This window comes from Leucoraja erinacea, chromosome 1, assembly GCF_028641065.1.
Source record: "Leucoraja erinacea ecotype New England chromosome 1, Leri_hhj_1, whole genome shotgun sequence".
Lineage (NCBI taxonomy): Eukaryota > Metazoa > Chordata > Chondrichthyes > Rajiformes > Rajidae > Leucoraja > Leucoraja erinaceus.
In genome coordinates this window covers 16,382,325-16,391,686 of record NC_073377.1, presented here as the reverse complement: position 1 = coordinate 16,391,686, position 9,362 = coordinate 16,382,325, and the positions used below count along the sequence as shown (strand labels likewise).

The window sequence follows — 9,362 nt, the reverse complement described above, 5'->3', positions numbered from 1 at the left end:
TCTATCCAACACCATTTCCTGCCTAATGTGGATTTCCTTCAGTTCCTCCGTCACCCCAGATCCTCTGGCCACTATTATATCAGGAAGAATATTTGTGTCCTCCTTAGTGAAGACGGATCCAAAGTACCTGTTCAACTCATCTGCCATTTCCTTGTTCTCCATAATAAATAATTAAACAGCACAGCGCTGTTTAATCCTTTATGGGTTCGTAGGGTAACTCGTGCGATCTGATATGTTTAAGTACCCGACCCCCCCCCCCGTCTCTTGGCCAAGTCTCAATCCCATTCAGCCCGAAATCTGAAGAAAGGCCCAGACCCGAAACATTGTCTGCAGAAGCCTCTACAGATGCTGCCTGGCCCGCTGAGTTCCTGCAGCGGATGCCCCTTCACCCCGAGTCTGGACACATTCACGTTCCTTGATCTTGATCTTGCTCTGGCGAGGAAGACTGGGAGCAGAGTTGGAGCCAGTGGGAGCGGTGTGGGCTCCGGCACGTTTACACCGGGCTCGGGTGGCAGTGAGATAGATCAGGGTGAAGGGTTCCCAGTGAGATGGGAATGGTGAGGTCGCCGCTCCGCTCTGCTCGCTGCGCCGGTCAACCAGGAGTCACGGCTCGGATGCTTTGCATCGCTCCCTCCAGCTCCCCTGAGAGTGTTGTGTTACCAGATTGTGGAAGCAGGCAGCGCCCTCGGCTCCCGGCTCCAGGGCGGGTGTGGTGTGTTTTACATTGCAATGCACACGGTGCGAGAGTTGGCGTGAAACCACTGCGGGGAGATTTAAAAAAAGAAAGAAAAAGAGCGACCTCGCTGGTAAATATCCCGAGCAAGGTGTTGACGGCCGTCTTGCCAACGAGACGGCGATAGCAGAACGAGGAAGATGCGAGGAAGAGTCGGGCTCGGCCGGTGGTTCATCAAAGTACATCGGGTGGGTGGACAGTTCACAAACAGACGCTTGTATGTTCAGTTCACAAACAGACGCCGGCCTGGACACAAGGGGCAGGACCACAGGTGAGCGCCACAGCCGGGGCACCCCCGCCGTCTCCAGTCCAGTCGCCCCCATCCACAGCTCTCCCTGCCCTCAAATCACCCCGGCATGTCCTCACCCCGGCATGTCCTCACCCCGGCATGTCCTCACCCCGCGACACATCCGCGGGCACTCGGGGCGTTTGAAAGTTTTTTTTAAGACTTTTAACACTTTTTATGTGAATGTTCATGCATCGGTGAGACCTGGTTGCTTTGTGGTTACAGTAATATATATATTGTAAATGATGATGTGGGGGCGATGTAATTGATGGCAGTGAGTCGCGGGTGGGTGCAGTTGCCTCCTGTCTCAATCTTCTGTGTTCGTTGATCAAACGCCGGGAATTAGTTGCTTAAAAACGTTTCCTTGCTGGAAACTTCCCAGCCCCCGCTGCAAATGACCGATGGCGAATGCAGGCCGCCTGCCACAAAGGCAGAAAGTACTATGGATTTAAGAAGCTGTCTGTGGAGAGAGAGAGAGAGAGAGAGAGTCGGATGTAACGTTTTGAAGGGCACTGGCCTTCGATCTGAACTGAGGGGGAAAAAGTTGTCAAGTTTTTTAAAAGACACAGAGAAACCAGAGGAAAGAACAGCGTGGAAAGAGCGAGGGTGGAAAGCGGGGGAGAGTGAAATGACAACAGAGGGTGAGGACTGGAGGCAGCGTGAAAGTGGAGGCGATGATAACACAGTGCGGGAGGCAGAATAATGAGCAAAACACAACGTGCTGGTGGAGCTCGGCATCTGTGGAAGCAATGGGCAGGCGATGCTTCTGGAAGGAGGAAGAGTGAAATGCAAAGTCAGAGACGGGGGTTATAGGTGAAAGGGGACAGGGGAGGGAAAAGAGAGGCGATAAAAGGAAAATGGGTGATCAGCGATGGGAGATGAGTGTAGGAAGGAGGGGGATGAGCAGTGTGACTAGGGGCCAGGGTGATGTGCACACGGCAGCCAGCCAACAGTCGCTTGAATTTTTTATTTTTCCCGTTCACTTTTAATTTTCAAGCTGTTGTGTACCTTGTGTGTTGCGACTGTGAGCAGACCAATTTCCATCCGGGGATGAATAAAGTTGTATCGTATCGTGTCATATGGTGAGAGACATGGGTGGAGTAGAAGAGATATTACATGAAATTGAAGAATTCAATGTTTGTACTGTAGCGCTGTAGGTTACCCAAGTTGAATATGAGGTGCTATTCCTTCAGTTTGCGTGTAGCCTCACCCTGCCCTCGGAGGAGGCCTAGGCCAGAGAGGTCATGTGGGGATGGGGAGGGGAGATACAATGGTTAGTAACCAGGAGATCCAGCAGGTCCCGGCAGAAAGACTGAAGACTGATTTTGGCAAAACGGTCGTCTCATCTATGCTTGGGAGCCACATGCAAGGGGAGGAACGGGTCCCCATATGCAACTTTGGTTGCTTAGAAGCCTAAGGTATGACCATTAAACTCTCCACTTTCAAGTAATACCTCACATACCATCTTTCTCTTTCCCGTACCCACACCCGGGCACACACACATTTCTCCCGCAACACCCCATCTCTGTCACCCTGCTCCTTTCCCCTCCTTCGTGTGCTCAGCTCCCATCTCGTCCTCAGTTTTCCTTTATCTCTCCTCATTCCTCTCCTCTCCTCCACTTCCCTTTGACTTGCACCCCTCCCCCTGGCTGTACATTTCACCCCTCAACTTGTCTCCTTCTCTCCTTATCTGACACCATTTTCACTTCTAGCCTTTGTCAGTTACTCCACTTCACCCACCTGCTAATCAACCCAACCGCTTACCTGTATCCACCTCTCCCTTATCCCTTACCAGGCTTTGTCCTGCCCCCACTTCCCTTTTCCAGTTTTCCACCCTCCTGCTCCAATCAGCGCAGAGGGGTCCTAACCCAAAAATGTTGCCTGTCCTTCCCCCTCCTTAAACTCGCCTGACCCACTGAGTTTCTCCAGCTCTTTGTGCTTTGATCAAGATTCCAGCACCTGCAATGTCTTATGTCTCCATGAAGCTGAATAATTAGCCCAGTTTGCAAAAAGTCATGGTCATACAGTGTGGAAACAGGCCCTTTGGCCCTAGTTGCCTACGCTGACCAACCTGCCCCAAACATACTAGTCCCACCTGCCTGTGCTTCGCCCATAACCCTCTAAAAATAAATACTATCCATGCACCTGCCAATAGTCTCTTAAACGTTATAATGGTACCTGCCTCAACTACCCCCCGCTGCAGCTTGTTCCATATACCCTATCTTTTGTAAACAAAAGTTTCCCCTCAGGTTTCTATTAAATCTTTCCCCCCTCACCTTAAAAAAAAAGGTTACAAGGGCACTTGGTCAAAATCTACAATAGAGTTAGTGAGTTGAGTGTGCAAGGCTATGCCCGGCAAAAGTGTGCTGATGTTCCAGAAGTATTGTTATGATGTTACTCTTTTTATGAAGTGACATTTTTTTTGATATCGCATGTAATAATTATCCATGTAATAATGATATTGCAATATTCCCTTATCCATTCAGCCCAGTTAGATTCTCAAATATAATGTGGTAGACATACAGTTAAAATTGATATCAGCACTGGCACAGACATCATGACACAACAAATTGCCTCCACTGGTCTGTATTGGTACCGGTATCAGGGATTATGGGGAGAAGGCAGGAGAATGGGGTTAGAAGAGAGAGAGAGATCAACCATGATTGAATGGTGGAGTAGACTTGATGGACCAAATGTTCTAATCCTGCTCTGATCATTTATGAACTTCTGTATTCTAATGTGCAACAATTGCAATTCCTGAATTTGTTCCTCAAATATGCATCATTCCCTATCCACCTTTATGCTTTTAATGTAAATCTCTAATCCACAATATACAATTCCCTTCATGAACTTTAATAATTTCCTTTGTTTGGATGTTGGTCCCTGATATCAGATTGATCTAATTAATTTTCCACCTTAATGAAGTATTCTATCTCTCTTCCCTAATTGAGCCCATTTGATAAGATTATTGACAAACTCCTTGCTTTCCACAGGAGTCCCAGTTAGTCCCTTCCCTGGTCGGCCATTTAATGTACTGCACTACAAATCCACTCCAGGAATTCTTCCTCTACAATATTACTGCTGATTTGCTTTGACTAGTCTACATGTAGTCACCCGTGATCTTTGCAGCACCTTTGGTACCCAGTTTGATGCTATTCCTTGCATTGCTACTATCCCTTGCAAGGTTAGAAACATAGAAACATAGAAATTAGGTGCAGGAGTAAGCCATTCGGCCCTTCGAGCCTGCACCGCCATTCAATATGATCATGGCTGATCATCCAACTCCGTATCCCGTACCTGCCTTCTCTCCATACCCCCTGATCCCCTTAGCCACAAGGGCCACATCTAACTCCCTCTTAAATATAGCCAATGAAGTGGCCTCAACTACCCTCTGTGGCAGAGAGTTCCAGAGATTCACCACTCTCTGCGTGAAAAAAAAAATTCTCATCTCGGTTTTAAAGGATTTCCCCTTTATCCTTAGTTCACCAGACTGATTCCTGGGATGTCAGGACTTTCATATGAAGAAAGACTGGATAGACTTGGCTTGTACTCGCTAGAATTTAGAAGATTGAGGGGGGATCTTATAGAAACTTACCAAATTCTTAAGGGTTTGGACAGGCTAGATGCAGGAAGATTGTTCCCGATGTTGGGGAAGTCCAGAACAAGGGGTCACAGTTTAAGGATAAGGGAGAAATCTTTTAGGACTGAGATGAGAAAAACATTTTTCACACAGAGAGTGGTGAATCTGTGGAATTCTCTGCCACAGAAGGTAGTTGAGGCCAGTTCATTGGCTATATTTAAGAGGGAGTTAGATGTGGCCCTTGTGGCTAAAGGGATCAGGGGGTATGGAGAGAAGGCAGGTACTGGATACTGAGTTGGATGATCAGCCATGATCATATTGAATGGCGGTGCAGGCTCGAAGGGCCGAATGGCCTACTCCTGCACCTATTTTCTATGTTTCTATGTTTCTACTACTGTTTACTGTTCCATAGATCCCTTCCACAAATGACTTCCACACCTTGGTGCATTTTCTCTCCACCCAGAATGTTTCTGTTTACCAGAATGCTGTCTGGATTAGGGGTTATTAGCTATAGAAAGAGGTTGGACAAACTTTAATTGTTTTTCCTGGAATGCAGGAGGTCGAGTGAAGACCTGATAGAGGTATATACAATTATAAGAGGCGGAGAGGCATGCACTGCGGATGATCTCTGCAGAGGCACAGATGTGGCAGTGGCTGTGGCAAAGCGATGGCAGATCATCGTCTGACACACAAGCAAATGAAGAGGCCTGGATAGGGTAGACAGTCAGAATCTTTTTCTCAGGGTGGAAATTTTAAAGATTTTTAGGAACTTTAGCATTTTTATTTTGTACCATGGACCAATTGCCATTTATTTCTTGCCCAGACCCTATTTGTTAATACACATTTTTGTTTTTATTTTCTATTTCTCGTTAACATGATGTGGTTAAGTTTATCCCAATCACTTTCACTTTCAAGGGACTGCAGATGCTGGTTTACCAAAGAAGACACAAAGTGCTAGAGTAACTCAGCAGGTCATGCAGCATCTCAGGAGAACATGGATGGATGATGTTTCAGGTCGAGACCTTTCTTCAGGCTGATTGTAGGGTGGGTGGGGAAAAGATGGAAGGGAGGAGGGGCTGGACAAAGCCTGGCAGGTTACAGACCGACACAGAGGAGGAGGGTTATTTGATGGGTTGACAAAGCCGAGGGATGAAACGACAGAAGGTGTGAGACAGAGGGATTCAATCAATGAATCAATGATACTTTATTATCACATGTACCTGGGTACAGAAAATTCTTTATTCGCCTACAATCCGGTAAAATCATACCCACCTCACTCACCCAGGCTGCACACAAATAGTTGCAAATTGTTTCCAGGGCAAGGTTTCAAGGTTAATTTATTATCACATGTACCAGTTAAGGTACAGTGAAATTTGAGCTATAGGAAGGAATGTACATTCCTTCCTATAGCTCTTATCCTTCTTATATCTCTTTCTTATAGAAACTTACAAAATTCTTAAGGGGTTAGACAGGCTAGATGCAGGAAGATTGTTCCCAATGTGGGGGAAGTCCAGGACAAGGGGTCACAGCTTAAGGATAAGGGGGAAATCCTTTAAAACCGAGATGAGAAGAACTTTTTTCACACAGAGAGTGGTGAATCTCTGGAACTCTCTGCCACAGAGGGTAGTTGAGGCCAGTTCATTGTATATTTAAGAGGGAGTTAGATGTGGCCCTTATGGCTAAGGGGAACAGGGGTATGGAGAGAAGGCAGGTACGGGATACTGAGTTGGATGATCAGCCATGATCATATTGAATGGTGGTGCAGGCTCGAAGGGCCGAATGGCCTACTCCTGCACCTAATTTCTATTTTTCAGTTTATGTGTTACATGAGGAAGGGGGAGAAACGTTTGCGAGCCCAGGTGGGGCAAAGGGGGGGGAGGCCAAGGGGGGTGGGGGGGGGGGGGGGGGGGGGGGGGGTAGGAAGAAGTGCTTGTTACATGGAGCAAGAACAGGGAGGGGGGTGGATATGCAGTTACCAAAAGTTGGAGAATTCAATGTTAATACAGTTGGGTTATGAGCTACCCAATATGAGGTGTTGTAACAAATTGTATTGACTGAAGATCATATTGTGGGAACATATGGGTACTGTTCTCAGCAGTAGAGTGCAACTGGAACTCTGGCTGTTTTGTGATGCTGGCAGTGTACAGTAGAAGGATGTTTCCACGCTGACACCAACATTTAAAATACTGCAGGTAGCGTGCTGGTTCATGCTGGAGAATTGAGCAAAAATCATAATCTACTGTTACATAGATACACAGATACATAGACAATAGGTGCAGGAGTAGACCATTCAGCCCTTCGAGCCAGCACCGCCATTCAATGTGTTTGTGTAAATAGCTCGTTCTATGCTCCCCCCAGTCTAGTTTCAATCAATAAAACTGAATCAAGCACTTGAGCAACTAAACTTTATTTTGGAAAATACAGAACAGTTCCCCTATTCAGTACCTAACCCACAGCGGGTTTGATCCTTGTATCTGCTTGGCCAAGTCCATCTACCACTCGTGCAAGCAGAGACACTACAAAAGGTCACGCTGATGTGCTCTCCTTGAAGGCCGACAGCGGACACCGTGGGGGTAAACTTTTATATAAGTTAGATCCCCGAACTTCGTGGGGGGCGAACCACACGGGGTTGGTCTCTTCATAAACCAATTAAACACATTAATTATAACAGTACATAATTGACAGTTTTCTAATCTAATAATACAATCTTGAATACATTGTATTTGAACGAAGCTTCTAGAAGGAAGCAAACACTGCAACATGTGCCCTGTGATTCAAACAGCTCCTCCAAGGCTCAACATTTCAACCAATCAATAGTCAACCGGATAACCATTTTGCAACAATTTAATACACTATTTACAATACCCTTGCAGCGGCCCAATCAAAATGATGCATTTTCGGTTCGCTTGCTAAACTGCTATACATTTTATCAAATTAGAAGAAACAAGGGGAACATCTGGACCTTTACCATCCTGCACATCAATCTAAGCCTAGAATGGCTGGTGCCATTCAAAGCCTGTAAATTTCAGCTGACAAGGGTTAAGCAATTCTGACATGTGCAGGGATCCTGCATTTTATGGTGTCTTTAATTTGGTCAGTATTAACAATCATGGCTGATCATCCATAATCAGTACCCCATTCCTGCCTTCTCCCCATAGCCCTAGATTCCGCTAGCCCTAAGAGCTCTATCTAACCCTATTTTGAATGCATCCAGTGAATCTGCCTCCACTGCCTTGTGACACAGAGAATTCCACAAATTCACAACGTTAGGTTCAGGATAGAAAGATTTCAGTTTTAATCTGTTTAAGAAGGAAAATAAATCCCCTTTCCAATATCCCATACATGATTTCCATATATTTCCTTTGCTCCTTAGATGCTGCCTCACCCACTGAGTTTCTCCAGCATTTTTATCTACCTTCAGTTTTAATCTGGGGGGGGGTTGTTTATGCTAGGAGAGGAAGGGGGAGGTGGGATAAATCATAAACTGCCTGTAAAAGGGTCTTGACCCGAAACATCAGCCATTCCTACAATCCAGAGATGTTGCCTGTCCCGCTGATTTACTCCAGCATTTTGTGTCTATCATAAGATGGAGAATATAAATCCCCTTTCCAATATCCCATACATGATTTCCAGAATGGAAATCTTTTTCTAGGACGGAAATATCAAATACTAGAGGGCATAGCTTTAGGGGTCAAAGTTTAAATTGTTTACATAGGTGGTGGTGGTGGAGGCAGAAAAAAGTTGGTCTTTGTACCAAGTCTGGCACAGACATTGTGGACCGAAGGGCCTGTTCCTATGCTGTACTGTTTAATGTTCTGTGTTGTATGTTAATTACAAATATGAACTGTCAAAGTGACTTGCTTTGACAACAGGCTGTTTTGCAGAGCAATTGACAAATTTGTTTTAAGGTAATGACTCCACTGCTGAAGTGTTTAATTGGCTGTGATGAGATATTCTAAGTTCATGAAAAGTGGTATATAAATGACAAGTTCTTACAATAAGCGAGTTCGGTATTCTGAAAAACGCAAGGAATCATGGGATTTGTCAAAGGTCTTTCGAGAGAAAAAAAGTGAACAGGGGTGCCAGGTAGCGGGAGAGTGGAGTGTAACAGCGAGAGAGAGGGGGCAGACGCGAGTGGGCGACAGGGGGAGAGACGGTGAGAGGTGGGGGAGAGAGAAGGGGGTGAAAGATGTGCGTGTTTGTGTTTTGCTCACAAATGTATTTAGTTTAACATTCCGGGGGGGCGTGCACGTTGGTTGCAGAAGTGGACAATGTCCCCCAGTCCCTCCCTCCAGTCTGGGGCGTTGGGGATGGAGGGTGGGGGTGGAGGGATTATCCTAGTGCCGGGGAGTTCTTAGGAGACGGGGGCTCTTAGGGCTAACGGAATCAAGGGATATGGGGGAGAAAGCAGGAACAGGATACTGATTTTGGATGATTAGCCATGATCATAATGAATGGCAGTGCTGGTTCGAAGGGCTGAATGGCCTCCTCCTGCACCTATTTTCTATGTTTCGATGCACCGTAGAAAGTCTGGTGTATGTGTTGCATCATAACTTGGTTTGGGAACAGGTCCAACCAAGACTGCAAGAAATTGTGTTGTGGTTGTGATGTAGTCCATCACACAGACTGGACACCCCACCAATGGCTCCATCTACATTTCACGATGCCTCAGCAAAACAGACAATATAATCAGTCCTCTTTTGCCGCCATTATTACAAAAGTCTTCATTGTACAGAATTTCATATTCACCTTTTTAACCTCAT

The 9,362-nt window shown here is 46.0% G+C and overlaps 1 protein-coding gene across 1 annotated transcript in view; it reads left to right on the top strand.

The window, feature by feature from the left end:
* Positions 1-327: 327 nt before the first annotated feature.
* Positions 328-9,362, top strand: part of skor2 (SKI family transcriptional corepressor 2) — an 85,613-nt gene continuing 76,578 nt past the window's right edge. Inside the window, exon 1 of the mRNA XM_055658129.1 lies at positions 328-1,004. The gene's annotated coding sequence lies outside the window, so the exon portion shown is untranslated. The remainder of the gene's footprint in view (positions 1,005-9,362) is intronic.